The 18656-nt window shown below is 41.1% G+C and overlaps 1 protein-coding gene across 1 annotated transcript in view; it reads right to left on the bottom strand.

Annotated features, from left to right (window-relative positions):
* Mtus2 (microtubule associated scaffold protein 2) overlaps nucleotides 1-18656 on the bottom strand; it is a 438067-nt gene that overhangs the window by 229117 nt on the left and 190294 nt on the right. The window lies entirely within an intron of this gene.

The following is an 18656-nucleotide window of genomic DNA, read 5'->3' as shown; positions in this document are numbered from 1 at the left end:
AGCTGTCAAATCTCCAGCAACCCCACACAAAGCTGGACTGCACCATATTTTATGAGACACTGTCAGGCAGGCTCTATGGAAACACCCTTGAGATACTCCTACCCACACCGGACTAACAACTTGGGCGGGTAACTTCTGCAACTAGTGATTTTTGACATTGATAATCTTCTGCGTGAGTTCCTGCTGTTCCACTGGGAAGTTCTCCTGGTGCCATGGTCTTAGAATCACAGTGTCTCACAGTTCCTCTAAATTCACTTATTCACTTCTTTTGACACTTATCACAACTTGATCAAAGTCAAGGAGGGAATTTTTCCTTCCCTTTTTCTTAGTCTCTCCCCACCCACCTAGGCACTCCAGAAAAGCCTTCATTTGTCCTTCCAAGTCCATCTTAATATATTGCAGAGGGGAGTCGTTTTCCTTATTCTTTCTCTGGAAATAGGAGAAATGGGTGCAGATGAACTAGGGAAATGAAATCTACAGTCCGGAGACACACTTGAGAAAGGCAAAGGGGGTCTGAATGCCAAGAGCTGACATTTCTGCAACTGTGGGCAAGTCCTTCATAGACTAATTGTCACATTCTCTATGATATGTCCCCTCAGTTTCTGCATGGTTTGAGTATGATTTGTTCCCACCAAAACTCAGGTTGAAGGTTAATTCCTTACTATTACAGTGTTTGGAGCTGTTTGGGCCATGGGGTTAATGCTCCCTCTCTGGAATGGGATCACTGCTGCAGGAATATGGCACCCTTTCCTCTTTTGCCTGTACCTGCCTGCCTGCCTGCTTTCTTGTCATGCATTGAGCAGCACCAAACCCTTACCAGAAGCTAAGTTAACATCAGCACCATGATGGTGGACTACTAGAATCATGAGCAAAACAAACTTTTCTTTATAAATTTCCAAGTCTTGAATATTCCATTAGAGCAATAGGAAACAGACTAATGCAGTTCCCTTGTAGATAAAAGAACTACTCTAAGAAAGACAGAGCTGGCTAATAAAAAAAGCAAAGGCCATGGGGCTTACACCAGCTGTCTCAAATTCATAGGAGTAATCACAGAAGATCAAAGCCAACATCACCCAGCCCAGGACTTCTGAACTCCCTGGCATATAAGTGAATTAAAGCTTCCTTTTGATTTGGGAAATTCTCTTCAATATTTGCCAAGTCACATTTGCCAAGGCAAGAAGACAGTCAAATATTGATGGAAGTTAGTTACTTAAAAGACCAAAGGCTAATATGATATATCAAAAGATCTTTGAGTAATTAAAAGCAACTCTGCACCTCTTTTATATCAATTAGAGCAGCAGTAAAAAGGTCTTTCTCCCTATCTGAAGCACTTGAAAGCTTGGGTCATCATCTACAAACACTCTAGACTCTAACTTCGGTTCACCACTGCAAGATTCTTTTAGCAGTTAGTACCTTGGGGAGGATATTTAAACTGGAGCATTTTAATTATATGCTTAACAGGGGAGTTGTTAAAAGATAAGAGCATCTGATTTGAACTCAATTTAAATTTGACTGAAGTTATTAACATGGTATAAGAAATTATAGAAATGATCAAGGGCTTAAAGATTAGCTTTTATTAATAGAACAAGAAGAAAGTTAGGTGCTCCATTTCTGTAGCTTGGATTTTGTGTTCTAAAATGGCCTTTTTTATGTTACAGATTTATTTAATTAGTTGTTTTGAGACATCCCAGGGACTCATGGATTACTACACGTCAAACACTGCTTTACTCTGTCATATTTTGACAGCAAACCAAGCTCAAATCTTGAGAAACTGAGTCAAATTGTGAACATGGGTCACTGCAACTGAGCCTCAAATCCTTTTCCCACATACAGAGAAATATTTCAGGGTGTGGCTCAGTGGTAGAGCCTTGCCTTCCATGCACAAGGTTCTTGGTTCGACTGCCAGCACCACAAACAATCAGCCTCACAGGAGTCAGTCTATACTGTTTATACGAGATTTCTTTATAGTTAGTATCTTCTCTGGATCATGAAATCCTTAGGGGGGATAAATTGAAGAGCTGCTTAGGAAATGAATAACATATTGGCCTTCAGGAGGTTTGTCAACTTGTACATCAAAATAATATTTCTCCCACAATTTGAAGCAATTTTCTCTCCCCCTTTGGGAAACAGGAAACTCCTTATCTGCCTTCAGGATCCATAAGATGGTAATTCTCCTCTTCTCTTTGAGAGCACACTGACTTTCTCAACACAAATGCAGAACTCTTTTCCTTTATCCCACAGACTGTCGGGGGTGGGGTCAGGGTGCTATCCACATCTTAGACCAGATCACATTTCACTGGGGTGGCGGGAGTGCCATCCTCTGCACTGCGAAATACTCAGCAACATCCCTGGCCCCTGCCCCCTAGATACCAGCAGAACTCAATCTTCATTTCCACCCTCAAAGTATGAACATCAACACTGGTCTCCAGACACTGCCGAACATTCTTTAGAAGAAAAACCAACCCCACTGATAGCCACTGCAATAGGTAAGCAAAAACTAAATGATTTAGTCAAAATACGTATTCTAGCAAACACACTCACTTCTTGTTGGTTAATTCTTTAGACAAACTATAACCATATAAATATGCTTTTTCAATATTAAAATAATGTTTTATAGCCATTCATTAAGGAAGCCTCCCCTCCTTTCTATATTTATTACTAGATCAATTCCAGTCAGAACCTGGGATGCTGGACTGGTTCCTGGTTCTCACAGCCCTGGTCCAAACCCCTGAATCTCTAGGACCTGTACAGCAGTTTACATAAACACCATTATGATAACACAAATAGAAACTAATTTCAATTGGAATTGTATTGGGAAAACCCAATCGAAAGCACATGATGGTGCTCTTCAAGCAGTTTAAAGCATCGTGGTTTAGTGCAGAATGTTTCATTTGCTGGAGGAATCCTGGGATTACCTAAATAAATAGTTTTTAAAGCATGGAAATTACTGGAATTACAAATCAAAACAAAGCTAAAGGCATTCTGCCTTTCTTTGCTCAGGCTGTGCCTTCCGGGCTGTTGGCACCAATGAAAGGGAACCCTGGTCACTGAGTCCTGTGGTCACCAAGCCCTGCAGTAGACTCTGCCACAGCACCCTGTACTTGGCAACTCTGAGACAGTCATCATCTTTTCTTCACCGGCATCTTCTGAACTTAAAAATAATACATACAGTCCTGAGTATGTGGCAAGCACTGAACAAATCCCAAGCTTCTCCTGGGCTCTAAAAACCACTGTGCTACTTCCTTGGCTTATGAACACCATCCTTTCCCTGAAAGTTTTTTTCAAATATAAAACTCCAAAAATCGAACACTCAATCTCCATTCATTTTAATCAGGAAAGCTACGCCCAGCGCCTGCTGCTGCAGCCACCATCCATGTGAAATGAAATCGCAGCTATTTTTAAATCTATCGTAAAATTACTCACCCAAGCAGTATCCAAAATGATTTTGCAAGTTATCACAAACAGCCTAACAAATGAACTGTAAAGTCACTTAAATTTTATGAGCTGTACACACAGGTTCAAGTTTATCACCTCTCCTAGGGAAATTCCCCAAGGAAAAGCATGAAACCTAAAGGAGGAAAGACGGGTATGTTTGTTGGCTTCTGAATTTTGACACTGACACTGAGCTGGCATCCTTGTGAAATTCAGTTCTGCAGCACACTCTTCTTCCTCATTTGCTTTCCTCTTGTGGTCCTCCAGCAAAGGCAGCATCTCCTGCCGGCTAACTGGAGGGTGCCAACCAGCACACACCTCAAGCCACCCACTTCTCTCTGGCATTTGTCTACCAGGGCAGCACAGTCACATACAATCAACTGGAGCAACAGCCAGATAATGGCTTTCCTGTCACCTTTTGTTTTTGTTACTGTTTTTTAGAAATCCGTACAACTGAAACAATTTGTATGTGGAAAATACATATAAATATTTATTATTTATAAAATTCAACACTCACAAAAAAAGGTGGACAAACCATAGCATTTTAATCAGTAGCTGAATCTAGATTTTTTTTCATTAGTGTGAACGCATGGGTAAAAGGCAAAAAGAAAGTTTAATTCGACTCAGTGGCCAGATAACATGGGTAACTGAGATCCTCTTTATTTCCCATCCTCAACAGTAAGATGCAAACGCTGTGTGCACAGAAAGAGCAGCCAGTGTGCAGCCCTCTGGCTTCAGCAGAAATGGAATAAATTGTTTCCTAAAATATTTATGAAATGCAACACCTGCCCAGGTCTCCTTCCCTAAGGAGACTTCTGGTAAAGTGTTAGGCAGCAGAGAAAAACAAAAGCCTGGACTACGCAAGGAGGAAAATGTTCACAAAATAGTAAATTCTGAACACATACGCAGTCAAGGTGTATGTAGAAGCCAGCGTGCTAAAATGGTGTCCGAGAGCAGTGCCACCTAGTGGATACACCCCACATGATGCCCTGGACTGTGACGAGGGGAGCTGTTACTGATATATTAGATTATGTTCTGTGGGGCAGATTTTAAGAAACAGGGATAGGATAGGCTTGAACTAACCACGTGACCCCTTTAAAGGAGCGTTTTCTGCAGCTGAAAGCATAAGAGAAAGAGACTCAAAGCACACAAGAGGAAACACATGCATGCCAGTGAGAAAGTGAAGAGGCTCACACGGCAAGGCACATGGACAGCTGCTGAGGACAGTTCCTCACTAGATCCTACACCCCAAGAAAATGGGTTCTGCCCATGATTTAATGATCTTGGAAACTGATTATTCCTTAGATTCCAGATATGAAGACACAGCTCATTCAATGGCTTGATTTTGGCTTTTGAAACCCTAAGAACTCAGCTCTGCCATATGTGACCTAACCAGTGACTCCCAGTGTTGGTCTTATATAATGTGGGGTGTAGCCTGGCCTCAGGGAAAGGGAGGCTCTAAACACCTGGCCCATAGTATTCTAGTTCCCATGAATGTGTGAGCCTATCTACACTAGGGAGAAGCACATGTATCCACCACGTATTTGCTGAGATTCTGAATTTCAGAATCTTTCTGAATCTAAATGTCTTTATCTATAAAATGAGTTCTGATAAAAAGTAACATAAATCATGTGGATGAAACATCTAGAAGAATACCTGACATACATTAGACATTCAATGAAGGTTACCTTGCTAGCTTTCCATTCGTATAACATTAAAAAATACAAATACAAATAATAAATACAAAGAAGAAACACTTATCTGGGGACACAGTTTAGGAAGTTTCAGTCTGTGACTGATTGGCCCTATTGCTTTTGGCTTGTGACATCACAGTACATCAAGGCAGAAGTAGTCTGTTCATCTCATGGCTCAGTGAGGGGAAAAGAAAGAAAAAAGAGGAAGAGATCAGAGTCCCACCACCTCTTTGAGGGCACACCCAGTTACCCAAGACCTCCCACCACACTCCATCTCCTAAGGTTTCTACCAAGTCCTCAAAGCAACAAGAGGTGAAGACCAAGGCCCTAACACATGGGCCTTTAGGCAATGCTTAACATAAACCAGAGCAATTATCTCCCTCTTCCAGTCTGTTTACCATCTTCTAACACACAAAACTCATCACTTTCTGTTAATCTTTCAATGATCTTCTCATCTTTTATAAAACAAAACCCAAGATTCTTTGTTTATCAAAGGCCCCTCCCTCTTTGCACTGTAAGACCCAACACTATTGGACTGTTCATGCCCTGCTTTTTTGTTTGCTGCTGTGTTGCCCTTAACCAGTGGCTCACTCTATCTGGAATGACTTTTTCAATCCACTCCTGCCTGGAGGACTCTGTTAATGCTAAACAGAGGTAATGGAAGCTTTGAGAGATGAAACCCAATGGGGAGCTCTTAGGTCACTGGGGGTGTGTCCTTAAAAACAATGGTGGGACCATGGGCTCTTCTTGTTTAATATTTTTGCTGAACTTATTCAGTAGGCCAAGGAGACAAACAAAGATTCTGGCTAATCAGAGGAGGGAGAGATAGTGGCTACAGTGAATAACTGTAAGGGTACTGGAATTACATTATCTTTTTACAACAAAGGAGGCCAAGCCAGAAGAGGATAACCTTGGGAAGGAATTTCTTGAACACATAAGAGAGGGGTCAATATAATTAAACATGGGCCATAATTGGTTTGAGAAGACCTATATGGATAAGTCTTTAATGGGCCAAGATACGCAAAGGAGCCTTGGGCCAACTCCAAGTATGGTTGAGCACTGACTCTGGTGCAAGGGAAGTTCATTTCGAATCAATAAAGTTGGTTAGAATCAAGTAAGACCAAACAACAGCAATTATAAATGATTTAGCAATTCCTCAGTAGTAATAGGGACCAAAAGTAACATTTTCAAACACTGGAATGAAGTGTTCTCTTTCTTTTTCTGTTTGCAGCCAATAAAATAATTCATCTCTCCTGCTTACAATGACTCCCCAAGTCAGATATTTATAGTCATTGTTGTCTCCATCCAGACACTCCTGAAAATACAATGGTGGCCATACAATGCATGGCCCTCTTCACGCTGCTTGTATTGTCTTTAATCTCACTGACTTTACCTGCAGATCTCACCATAGTACCTCCCAAATAAGCTGAGTCAGGACAGGATATCCCCATGCTGGCCACCAGATTCCTGGTTCCCAAGGCTAATTCTGTTGGGTACAGAATCAATCCAAGATGGTTCCCCTTTGATTCACCTCCCTGTTAGCCATTTGGCAAGCTTAACAGCCTGCCTGAACCAGTACTTTTTAAAGAAAATGTACTTGGATTTAACTCAAGACCCTCACACTGAGCTACATCCTCAGCCATTTTTTTTTTTTTAAATTTTGAGACAGTTTTGCCAAATCATGAAATTGCCCTGGCTAAGCTCACACTTGTGATCTTCCTGTGTCAACCTCCCAGAGTGCAGGAATGACAGTACATGCCATGGCAAGTACTTTTTTTTTCTTATTTACTGACTGAATGTTGTGCTAATATTTCTAGGACGAGGTGCCTGTCATATTGCCCCGCCACACAGGCCTGAAAGAAACAGGAACTGACATTGCCTGGAGGCCTGATGTCTCTAAAATGTTTGTATTTAAGCATGTTAGATAGGTGAATTTATGTAATCTGTACAATCGTCTCCTTTAACCAAAGTACAAATTGAGGCTGATTTAGCTTATAAAGGCAGCATGTGCAGAGCCAGGACTCAAATCCAAGTCTATCTGGCTTGTCACTGAGCACGTCCAGCAAGTTGACAAAGGCTACCAGAAACTGAAGGCTGCTCCTGAGTCTGCACACACACACTGTCTGGGCCTGTTGGCTCTGGATTCAGCTTCTGGAGATCATGGTGGCCTCACCCAGGGCTCTCATGACTGTCTAGTGTTCCCCTTGACTCTGCTCCACACACAGCAGGTGTGAGTTTGCAAACCAAAGAACAGTGCTTCAGCATGCAAGCATCGAGTATTCCTAAGAGGAAGCCTCAGAGTTTTAAGTTTAATCCTTAGAGTTGTCTTTAATTCAGTGTATTTCTCACAGTGGCAATGGTCTTTGATTTTTCAATCTGTGTAAAACTACCATGAGCAATGACATTAATGCAGTTCAGAGCTAGTATTTAGTAATAGACAGGAATACAAAGAAATGTACTTAGGAATATAAGGAAAAAAATATATATATATAGAGAGAGAGAAATATAGGAGATTTAGAACCAATATTTAATTTGGAGGAGTTCTTTAGTTTCATATGTAAATAGAATTTCAATTCTGAAGTGACAGGATGACAGATGAACTAGTGGAGACTGCAAGCAATCCCACAGAAACTCATTGAACAGAGGGGAAAATCCTCACTTAATCTTGTCTGAGAAGGAAAAAATCCCAGGATTAATCTCTACACAAAAGCCAAGGCTCATCAAGTCGCTTCTTCCCCTTCCCCTCCCTGAACCCTTCTATCTCCACTCTGCTCAAAACCCTGGGGACACAGCGCCCTTGGCCAGTTCCGTTTCCATCTGCCTCCGATCATGCGGTGTGCAGTGACGGGGTGGCTACATTCGCTGCTTACTGCGAGTATGCACAGAAGGGAAAATTCATTTTCCCTGCAGGTTCAGGGACACTCAGAAATTGGCCTCTTCCAGGAAAAACATCCCAGTGCACAGTTCACTCAAGTGAGAAATCAAGAAATACATTTTTAACAAAGCAAAGGCATGGGCTTTCTAACTTTAAAACTATGTACTAGGGAGGGAGGAAAAGACAGAGAGCAGCCACTTGGTTGGCAGTTATGTATTTCTGCATCAGGAGCACAAAAATTGTAAAACTGCAGGATGAGGCTTGCTGGAGGTAATCTGAGCTGGCAGTGTTTTCATGTTTTTGTGATGTGCTCCTCTATTTTCCTGTCTCAGGGAGGAATCACTGGTGCAAAGCTAAGTGGAGAAAGAAAGCTAAGTGGATCCAAGGATTAGGAGATAGAAGAGGCACCTACTTGTAAACTGACACAGCACTAAGAAATTCTTCCTGGATTGTTTCAGTAGTATATTTTACAGAGAGGAAATCCCACTGCCTGTGTAAATGAAACACAGAGAAGACCAACTGCTTTTGACATGCCTAGCGTACCTGACACAGCAGCCAATGGCCATGTAGCACAAAATTTTTTAAGTCAGAAATCTCAATACCCTTATGCTTCATTTTTAGGATGAACATCAGAACAAGTCAACTTGATTGTCAAATACTGCTTCTTATTCTCGAATGAAATATTCCGTAAATCTATTGTCCCCTTTTATCCCACAGCCTAGTCCTGGTCCCGCCCAGCTGCTTGTCCCTTCATGTTGGCTCATGTATCCATTGACATTCTACACTTCTAGATGCCATTCAGCAGGATCATCTCTGGGCTTTAAGAAGACCACAGAATGGAAGCATCAGGGAAGCTAAACATTTAGGAAGGGAGGCAGCACACATATAATAACAATTAGATTATTTACATTTAGCTATAGCAACCACTGAACCCTCTATTTTCACTATGGGCCAACTTCCCTACCTTGCCCCATTTCTTCTCACTCTCGTATGTACTGTGTCATCTGGGGGATCACTATGTTTATTTATTCATTTGTCCCTCTTGCAACAATGTAAGCCTTATGGGAATGTATTTGGTCCATGGAAATATCTCAAACACCTAGGACTCTTGCTCATTGATGATTTTTGGTAAATACTGCTAGAATTGATTAATAAACGAGCTGATAAAGCCTATAAAAGGAAAATATGAAATATGGAGAAAGAAAATCATGGGATCCAGCCTAATCTTAGGGGAAAAGAAGTGAAAATAGTCTCTCGAGAAGCTACATTTAAATCGCAGCCTGGAGGATGAGGTTAGCTTGAAGGTGAAGGGGTGGGAAGTGCTGGAAAACGGGGCAGGGTGGTATGCTTGGGCTCGATGATGGGAAGGAAGGATGGAGTGGCTAGTGGTGTGGAGGGTGGCATCACGAGGCTGTGGACAGAAGGGGGCCACTGGGAAGAGGACACTGGATAAAACTGAATCTGGGAAGGAGGCAAGAATGGTGGACTAAGGTGCCACAGCTGGGGAGTTTGTGTGATGAACACAGAATTTCAGTTTGGGGTTGTAAAAATGTCTAGAGTTTGATGGTGATACTACACAACAATGTACTCACTGAACTGTACACTTGAAATGGCAACTTCTGCTTCATGTTCATTTTACTACAATACATAAAGACTTAACGACCACCCCAGATGATAGGCGTGATTACTCCAGTCACATAAGTGAGGAAACTGATACCCAGGTGTATTAAGAGGTTTGCTGAATAAGTACAGAACTGGGGTTTGAACTCATGAGTTTTTGACCAAAGCTTATGTTTTTAATTTTATGCTAATGATGTTGCTCATACTGAAATGGTCAGATCTAGTATTCACTACAGTTTCCATCACGGCTGCACTCAGAATTTTAAATGACAAATCACTGAGTAGTCACTGTCTTCTTTTTTTGCCTTTGGACCTGTCAGCGAACAGAGGGAATTTCACATAGCTTAAGAGAATTAGTATCCACATGGCTGAGTACAACAGTCCTCCTGGGTTACAATTGTTCCAGATGGCATATACTGCTTTGGTGTTCATAAACCAGGTCAATCGAGCACCCTCCCATGTGCCACCGCAGTCGAGCCAGCTAGGAGAGAACCAAGAAGCAGCATCCTCCCAGTGAGTCAGATAGTGCCATGGGCAGGGAGAGAAGTTTACCCTTCTCTCCATAAGCAACCAGCTGATTCGGAGCAACACAGGCTGAGGCGATAGCAACTGAAGTAAAGAAAGAACTTAATGCTTTAAGGACTAGAGGATATAGTTCAGTATCATTCAATTGACTTTTTAGACCTAAAGCCAATAGTCTGAGCATCTATTTAGAGGATAACAATATACAATATAGTTACTATTGTGAACTTCCTACTTCCTGAATTGATTTTGAAGTTCAATATCATTCTCATTGTTTTGTTTTGTTTTATTCCCCTCAAAATAAAAGAAAAAAAATAAGGTCAATCAAGTTAGATGCTTAGAAAATATTTCTGAACACTCAAGATTATCTTTTTCGTGGGCAACTGAATTTATGGGCAATAAAAATTTAAAATAGTAGTTAACTAAGAATTTATCTAACACAGATTAAGTTTGTAAAGTTTATCCCTAAGAAGAGACTGGAGACAATAACATCAATCAACTATTTTCACACTGTGAAGATATATTTAAACTAAAATGTCTGCAAGGATAAAATAAAAAACCATTCCTTCCCCTCCGAGAAAACTGAAGAGAGGAGAAAGATGTGAAGCTTTTACCTTCACTGTTTCACTTTTGTCTTGGTTCTTGATGTTCGCATTATGTGCTTTACTAGGAGTGGAACTCAGAAGGTTCTCTGAGATGATTCGGAATGGAAATTTACTCACGCAAAGAGATGAAATGCTTGCATGATTTCCAAGACTGGTTAGGACAATGAGGCAACTCTTTATTTTTCAACACAATGAGAAGCATATTGTTCTGAAGAGCAGTAAGCAAGAGCATTGCGCTGAGCCTGTTAAGAAGGCACACTGATCTGGAAGAATATTCATTTCTCTATTGAAAATTATGCACAATATCAAGCTAGGACTAGAGGATATAGCTCAGTGGCAGAGCACCTTCCTAGCAAGCATGAGGTTGTAAGCTCCTCTTCTGATTAAAAAAAAAAAGCTACTCAGAATTTTGGTACAGAATGAAATAGTTCCTAGTCACAGCAGAGCTGTTAAGGTCCATGTCACCACAGTACAGGCAGAACATTTCAACCTGAACATTTTTTCCTTTTTTACACTGCTTACATATTATTGGGGACCTGCTTTATCTGTTTATTATTACAATAACCTCTCAACATTGCCTTAACTTCATTTCAGCAAGAATCATTCAGAAGCCTGTTCCTTCTGACCTGACTATCAAGAGGGAAGAAGCCACAGCAAGGTGCTGTTTGGGTTCGGTGTGGTGGACCTGGTCCTGGTTCTTCCTGTGCCACAAAACTGAACAAAAGAGATTCTCGGCAATGCTAGAAAATGGTTGTGCAGGATTATCCAGCCCTCTGCCTGGTCTCTGAATCCCACGTGAGGTAGTAGCATGAGATTCTGCAGCAGGAGCTCTGGGCCTCTCCTGGACATGTGGGGAATCATGGATGGGTGAGTGGCTGACAGCTATGAAAGATTCATCTTGGACAGACCTGCATCAGCACTTGTTCCTTTCATATTTTTCATTCTTGCTGATCATTATTCCCTTCTTTCTAAATCTCTACCCCGAGTTTCATTCTGCATACAATCCCCTGTGCTGATGCTCCCATAACGTTGCTCATTTGGACACTATCTTTCCGGTTTTGCCACATTTGCTATTATGCACTGAGTTTAAAAGCAAAGTTACTTTTAAAATGCTAAATATATTTTATATAGAATTTTATATTATGATATGGACACACCAGATCATTTTCCACAAATAAAGGTAATTATTACAATAAATGGAGAGTGAGGCATGATAGCAGACACCCTGTAATTTCACTTACTGGGGAAGTGGAGGCAGGAGGATCATTCAAGATCAGAAGTGTAAGCCAGCCCAGGCAACAAACAAAACCCTAATACAGGAAAAAGAAAAAAATACATACGAAATGCTAATAAGGCCATATTTAGAACCAGCTCTATGCTTGAGGTCTACTCTGCTAAAATGAAAATTTAACAAATTTAACAAATGTTACAGCAGTCTGCATAGTAACACTACAGACTTAGACTTGCTTCTTGATGAGCTACTGGATGGAAAGCGACTTGACATGGGAATCAAGTTTGCCCAGCCAAGCTCCTTATTCGTTATTTCAGTTGGCATTTACTCAAATGCCAGACTACAAAAATTTCTCCTTTCCATGTCAGCTGCAACTCAGAACACACCTTGGACTTCCTTGTCTACCCCAAACTGATTTCTTCCCAAGATTCCTTTTTCCATGCAGCTTTTTCTAATTAACCATGTGCACTGTGCCACAGCCCAAATACTGAAGAGCCACATTAGAAGAAAGATCTGTTATCTCTGCTTTCCTCACTCCAAACCACCAATTAGCCACTACCTTATTGTGGAATCTTCCCTTCCTCTGAGATTCATGTCTGCTCAACTGTTTCTCCCTGTCCCTGCCATCCTAATTACATAAATATTCCACTTCAGTCATCAAAAAACACTGGCATCTGGCTTATCTTTTGACCTCCTAAACTGTGCCAATAATAGGACATTTGAGTCTCAAATGCATGACATGCCCACTACCATAGCCTAACAGCTGCTTTACATTGTCATACTTCATATCACTTTTATTTACTAATCTACCTCATTCAAACCTAACTGCAGTTTAAGACTGATTGATATTAAATACCCCGAATCCTACACCAAACACAAGCGCCCATGCTTCCTGTATTTTCATGGCCTTAGCCTGCCAGCCTTCAGATCTTAGTGGCTGAAGCAGTCGCATACCCTTTATTTTCTCCCAGGCAGCCTCATTCTGCTTTACCTTGCTTCTCTACTCATGCTAGAATCTGCAGTGCAAAATCCACACTATTCTACCACAGGGTCTTCAGGATCTACTGTTCCACCATTCTGAGCCCTTCCTTGGAAAAACTCAGCCCTGGTTCATGAATAAAATTCTCCTTTCCAACTTAAAGATTACTAGAGGAAGTGGCCCATCACATTTCATCTGCACATGGAACTGCACTAGAGCTGTTCTTGGGTGGTCCTCTCCACGCCCCTTCCCTCCAGTATGCATTTTAAAGGTTTATCTCTTTTTCTGAGCCCTGTAATTATAACTCCTCTCACTTTTTTGTCTCTCCTTTTAAGAGAGAAAGTGGAGGCAACTAGGTATGCACCATTTTAACTTACCTACAAATATACCCATCCTTACTCCTGGTCTCAAAATTCAGATTCTTTTTCTCCTGGTCCGGATCAAGACATTCACAGTGTTACTTCTATCCCTTCCAGAATACTATTCCATCAATTATCTAGTGCCTTTTAAAATCCAGGCAGTAAATTAGGACCACCTAGGAAGCTCTTAAAATACAGCTACCTAAGAATCCCTGCCAGAGAGCTCCTCCCCCAAGATGGCAGATAGATAAGCAGCAGAATACAGAGGCTCCCTGAGACAGATAACTCAGGTGCTGGAAAAAAACATTGTGGGGAGTCCAGACAGAGGGAGATAGATCCTCTCAACCCAGGAAGCTACTAAAGGGAAAAGAACTAGTCAAACATCTAGTCCTGGGGCTACCACTGGAGCAGCTAAATTATGGACACAGTGCCCTTGCCACAGTGCCCGAATTCACAGGGCCATGACTTGCTGAGCCACCCAAACTCCCACCGCTCCAACCAAGCTAACTGAACTCCCACCACTGCGAATTGCTGGAACTGTGGTCATGCTGAAGTCGGAGGTGGTGAGCCCAACAGAGAAGTGAGCCAGCAAGGGGCCTGCATTACCTGCGCGGTGAGTGCTGGAATAAGACCCTCCTATGGAAAAGGGATGACCAACTGGATGACATGTTGGAATCAGGCAGGACAGGCAGGAACAAGGAATGGCAGTGACTTCAGTCAGTCGTTCCCTTCCCAGAGCAGATTGGTGGGATCTGCTTAACCTGGGTCATGCCTCTGGCCGGGACCTAATAAGTCACCCCAAACCAATTCCTTATGCATGGCACACACTAACGCAGGGAAGGCCCCCACAGGTTAACTGACCCAGAGGGGAGGGACCAGCATATGCTGGACCTGCTTGCACCTCAATGACCAATAGCAAACTGGAGAGGGCAGAAAACCCTAGCCAGCACACTTCAGAAGAACCATAACCAACAAGGAAAGGGGCTGGGACTTCCTCTATACACCTATTTGGAAGAAACCAAAAACATGACAAGAGAAAGAAACAAGAAAAAGTCCCCAGGCCCCAGCCCTGAGAACATTGATCCAGGAGAGGTAAATACAAAAGAGACTGAGGGCAGAAAGCATGCCATATCAGACACGGCATCAGTGGACATAAAGAGGTATCTTCAGGACCTCATAGACAAGCTCAAAAGTGAAATATTTAATCAAGTAAAGCAAGATATAAGTAGAATAATAAAAGAAATGCTAAGCACCTCTCAAGAAGATACAGATGGAAGAATGGAGTAACACAAAAAAGGGAGAGAAACATTTGATGAAGAATATAAAGAAAACCCAGAATACATGAAGTAGATTCAAAGAGATTACCAGGAAATAAAAAATGCTATTGAAAGCTGGTAAAACTGCTTGAAAGAAACTAAAGATAGATTATCAAAACTTGAAGACAGGTTTGCAGTGTATGATCATGAAAGGAAAAATCTTAAAAATAACAAGGAGACTGGCATTAATAATACAAAGGCTAGAACATGACAAGAGGATCTGTAACTTAAGAATAAAGAATGTGAGTAAAGAAGAAGGAGTAAATACTAAGAAAATAAAAAGGCTATTCACAGAAATAATTAAGGAAAACTTCCCAAACATAGGAAAAGGAAATGATATTCAGTTGTATGAGGCATACAGAACTCCCGCCACCTACAACCAAAACAGAGCCACACTCAAGAGATATAATAATCAAGATCCCAGAAATTCAATATAAGAACAGAATATTAAAAGCTGTCAGAGAAAAGAAACAGGTCGCCTGTAAAGGAAACCCATCAAAATCACATCAGACTTCTCAACACAGACCATCAGATCTAGAAGAGCCTGAAGTGAAGTATTCCAAGCCCTGAAAGAAAATAACCTCCAGCCCAGATTGATGTACCCTAAAAAACTGACTCTAGAAATTAATGGAGAAACAAAATGCTTCCAAGACAAAGAGGAACTGGGGGAATTCGCAACAACCAAATCCTACAGAGAATACTGAAGGACATTCGAGAGAGAAAAAATACCAGGATTTCAGGAACAGAGGCAGAGAGGCCTCAATGAATGGAGCAGAAAGTGGAATGAAGGAGAAAAGCAGACAACTAATGGCAGAAAAAGAGCACAGCAGAAATGAGGCAGAGAAGGTAGGCTATAATCTCTAATGTAGATGGCCTCAATACACTAAAAAAAAAAAAAAAAAAAGAAACATAGGCAGAGTAGATCAAGAGGCAGGGTCCACCGAGATGTTCTATATAGGAAATATAATTAATCTGAAAAAGGGTTTACAGATCAAAAATCAAATATGAGAAAACAATGCTCTATGTAACAGGGAACCAGACAGTAATAGGAGCAACTCGACCAGCACCTGCAGATAGGTTGGAAAGACAGGTTTTGTAGGCAAAGAAATACAACTTGAGATCAAGTCCAGGAGGGAGAAGGTTCAGAACCACTTAAGTAAGCATCAGGTTGCCCCCTCAATCTAAAAGCTGAGGGAGTTGGTGGGATACAAAAATGCACAGTACACACTGGGGGAGTGAGAGGGGAGGAATAGTCTAAAAAAGAAAGCAGAGGTTATTGTTAATAGTGTATCAGGATTTAAAACCAACATTAATCACATTGCTGTTTAGATAGATTATATTCTGTCCCAGTTTGTCTACTTGCACTAGATTTCAGGGCACAGACAGCTATCCCCAAAATAGCAGCATATAATACAGTAATCATCCTTACTTCCCTATTAATTTAAGCTGAAGCCCTGTGTCACTTATACTATTTTACCATGACTGATCTTAGTTGAATGTGGTTTGTTAGATTGCTGTTTGATATCGACAGATTTTATTCAAATGTTATGATTGATAGTATCAAGCCTGAGAGTATAGGCATCTACACTGAAGATGACAAGATTCACTAGGATACCCACTCTGGTTTGATTATTACCTGCTTCTCAAGTTTTACACTATTTACAATGTTTTATTTTTATTAATATTGTTATGTATGCTATATTCAATTATACTATGCATGATGATATAGACAATCCTATTGAAGATAACAAGAGACAGTAACCATTGTAGAACACTTTGTACTGTGGTTTTATATGACTTTTTCATTTTATGTGTTTATAGGAATATGTTTTGTCTTGTCTTGTTTTGTTTTTCCCTCTTAGATAGGATAGAAATACATGCAGAGACTCATGCATGTGTAGAACCTATAAACAGTTTATGAGAACTGATCTTATAAAGCATTGATGAAATGAACAACTACTTTGAAGAAAAAGAGACACTGCAATACCCAGTGCTGATCCTGTAGTGTCATGATGTGGAATCCAGCAATACTATTATTCTTTGTTCAGAGTGATTTTAGCTTGCTTTGGTTTGTTTAATCTTAACATACATGAAGATATGGATAACTGCATGTATGTTTAAGTGCATAGGATTGTTAACCATATTACTAAGTTCTTGATGGATAGTTGAACAGAACTGTTTGCAGTCTCACTGTTTGAATGTCCACTCTGTATGCTTCACTTTTGTAACTTGACCAACTATTTGTAAGAGGACAATACGTAATTATCAACTAGCTATTTCTTAGTGTTTATTTTTCTTTGAAATTATATATTATTTATACCCTTTTTCTGTGTTGTTTATTCTGTCTTTAAATAAAATTTTTAAAAAAGAATCCCTGCCAGATCAGCTGAATGAGTTTTTTTTTGTTGTTGTTTTGTTTTGTTTTTTGCAGTGCTAAGATAGAACCCTGGGGCTACAAACATGCTAGGCAAACACTCAGCTTTAGAGCTATATCCACACCCTTAAGTTTTTCTCAAACGGTATCCATCCTGCCCCCTCCCTAGGCCAGGTGGGTACAGTGTACAGCCAAGATTGAGAACCACCGAATTATTGCTCACTCTCTTATATCCTTCCTCTTCCTCCTCCTCCTTTATGGTATACCTGATGTAAGCTTTTAAGCATTTTTGAATCTGTCATACTGATAAGAAAATCTTCCTCTCGTGTGCTGAGGTTTCAAGGCTTTAGTTCCTGAATTCATTAAAAGAGGAGCCCATAGTTGTGGCTCCTACCAGTGGCCCATTGATTTCTAAAACAACTAAGAATTGGTTTCCAACCTGTCCCGTGTTTTGAAAGTGAATGTGGTTGTAGTTACCATATCCCTGATGAGGAGCCAGTCTCAGTCTCACCCCTGCAGTCTCTGTCCTGCACTGGCTGGTACTACCAGCCACAAAACAGGCTTTTGTGGGTCTGCTCACTTTCAGTTCTCTTACAACCATCAGCACTTTCTCTTGGTGCAGAATCATCTTTCTCTGCCTCTTCTATACACATTGGTGCACCCTGGATATATTAATCATTTTCTCTTTTCTGGGACAAAATATAGGCAATCTAAAGGAGAGATTCATTTGGCTCTCAGTTTCCCATGGATCTGGCCCATGGTTGGTTCTATGTAAGGCAGAATGGCATGGTGGAAGGGCATGGCACAGGCAAGCTGCTCAATGTGTGGCAACCAGGAAGCAGAGAGACAAGTGAGGAGCCAGGGACAAGAACACACCTTTCCAGGTCACACCCCCAGTGACCTACTCCACCCAGGCCCAACTCCTAACAGTGCACTGAGTCATGAACTCATCAATGGATGAATTCCCCGAGGAGGACAGTATTCCATGATCCAGTTACCTTCAAAAGCCCTCTCATACATGAGGTTTTGGGAGAAATTTTTGGTCTAAACCATAACATGGGTTCAATTTCAGATCTCACTCTAAACACTCTCTGAGGGTAACCTCATCTTTTCTTAGGATTGTGTCTTCTTTTACACTGTGATGACACATAATTTATATTCCTAGCCTTGATTTCATGTCTCATCTTTAAATGAGTAGATCCAAACACCTGATAAACACATCTGCTTGAATATCTCATGGCATCTCAGATTTAACCTATCTCAAACTCTCTTCACTTTGGTTTCATTTACTCCCCTCATTGTTCCATTGTCTGCATTTTTTATTTCACTTATAACCATCTGTCATAGTTTATGTCCGTGGCCCCCAGGCCTCATGTGTTTACATTATGCATCTGTGATTGGTTCATTGTCTAGTGCTTGGATTGATGGTGTCAGTGCTACATCCACATAGGGGTGGAGCCAGGATGTGATGGAATGGCAGGAAGAAGGTGTGCTGTTCACTCTTGCTGGTCTCTGCCTTGCCATTTGTAGCTGCCATGAATGGCCCCACCATGCCACCCTGACTTGGAGCTAACTGAGTATGGACTGAAACCTCCAAAAACTGTAAGAAATAAACCTTTCCTTTCCCAACTTGGGCTTCAGGTATTTGT

The sequence above is a fragment of the Cavia porcellus genome, unplaced genomic scaffold (assembly GCF_034190915.1).
Source record: "Cavia porcellus strain 051 isolate PalLab524CR breed Dunkin Hartley unplaced genomic scaffold, mCavPor4.1 scaffold_21, whole genome shotgun sequence".
NCBI classification, from domain to species: Eukaryota; Metazoa; Chordata; class Mammalia; order Rodentia; family Caviidae; genus Cavia; species Cavia porcellus.
The sequence above is the reverse complement of the archived record's forward strand: the minus strand, read 5'-3'. Positions and strand labels throughout refer to the sequence as shown.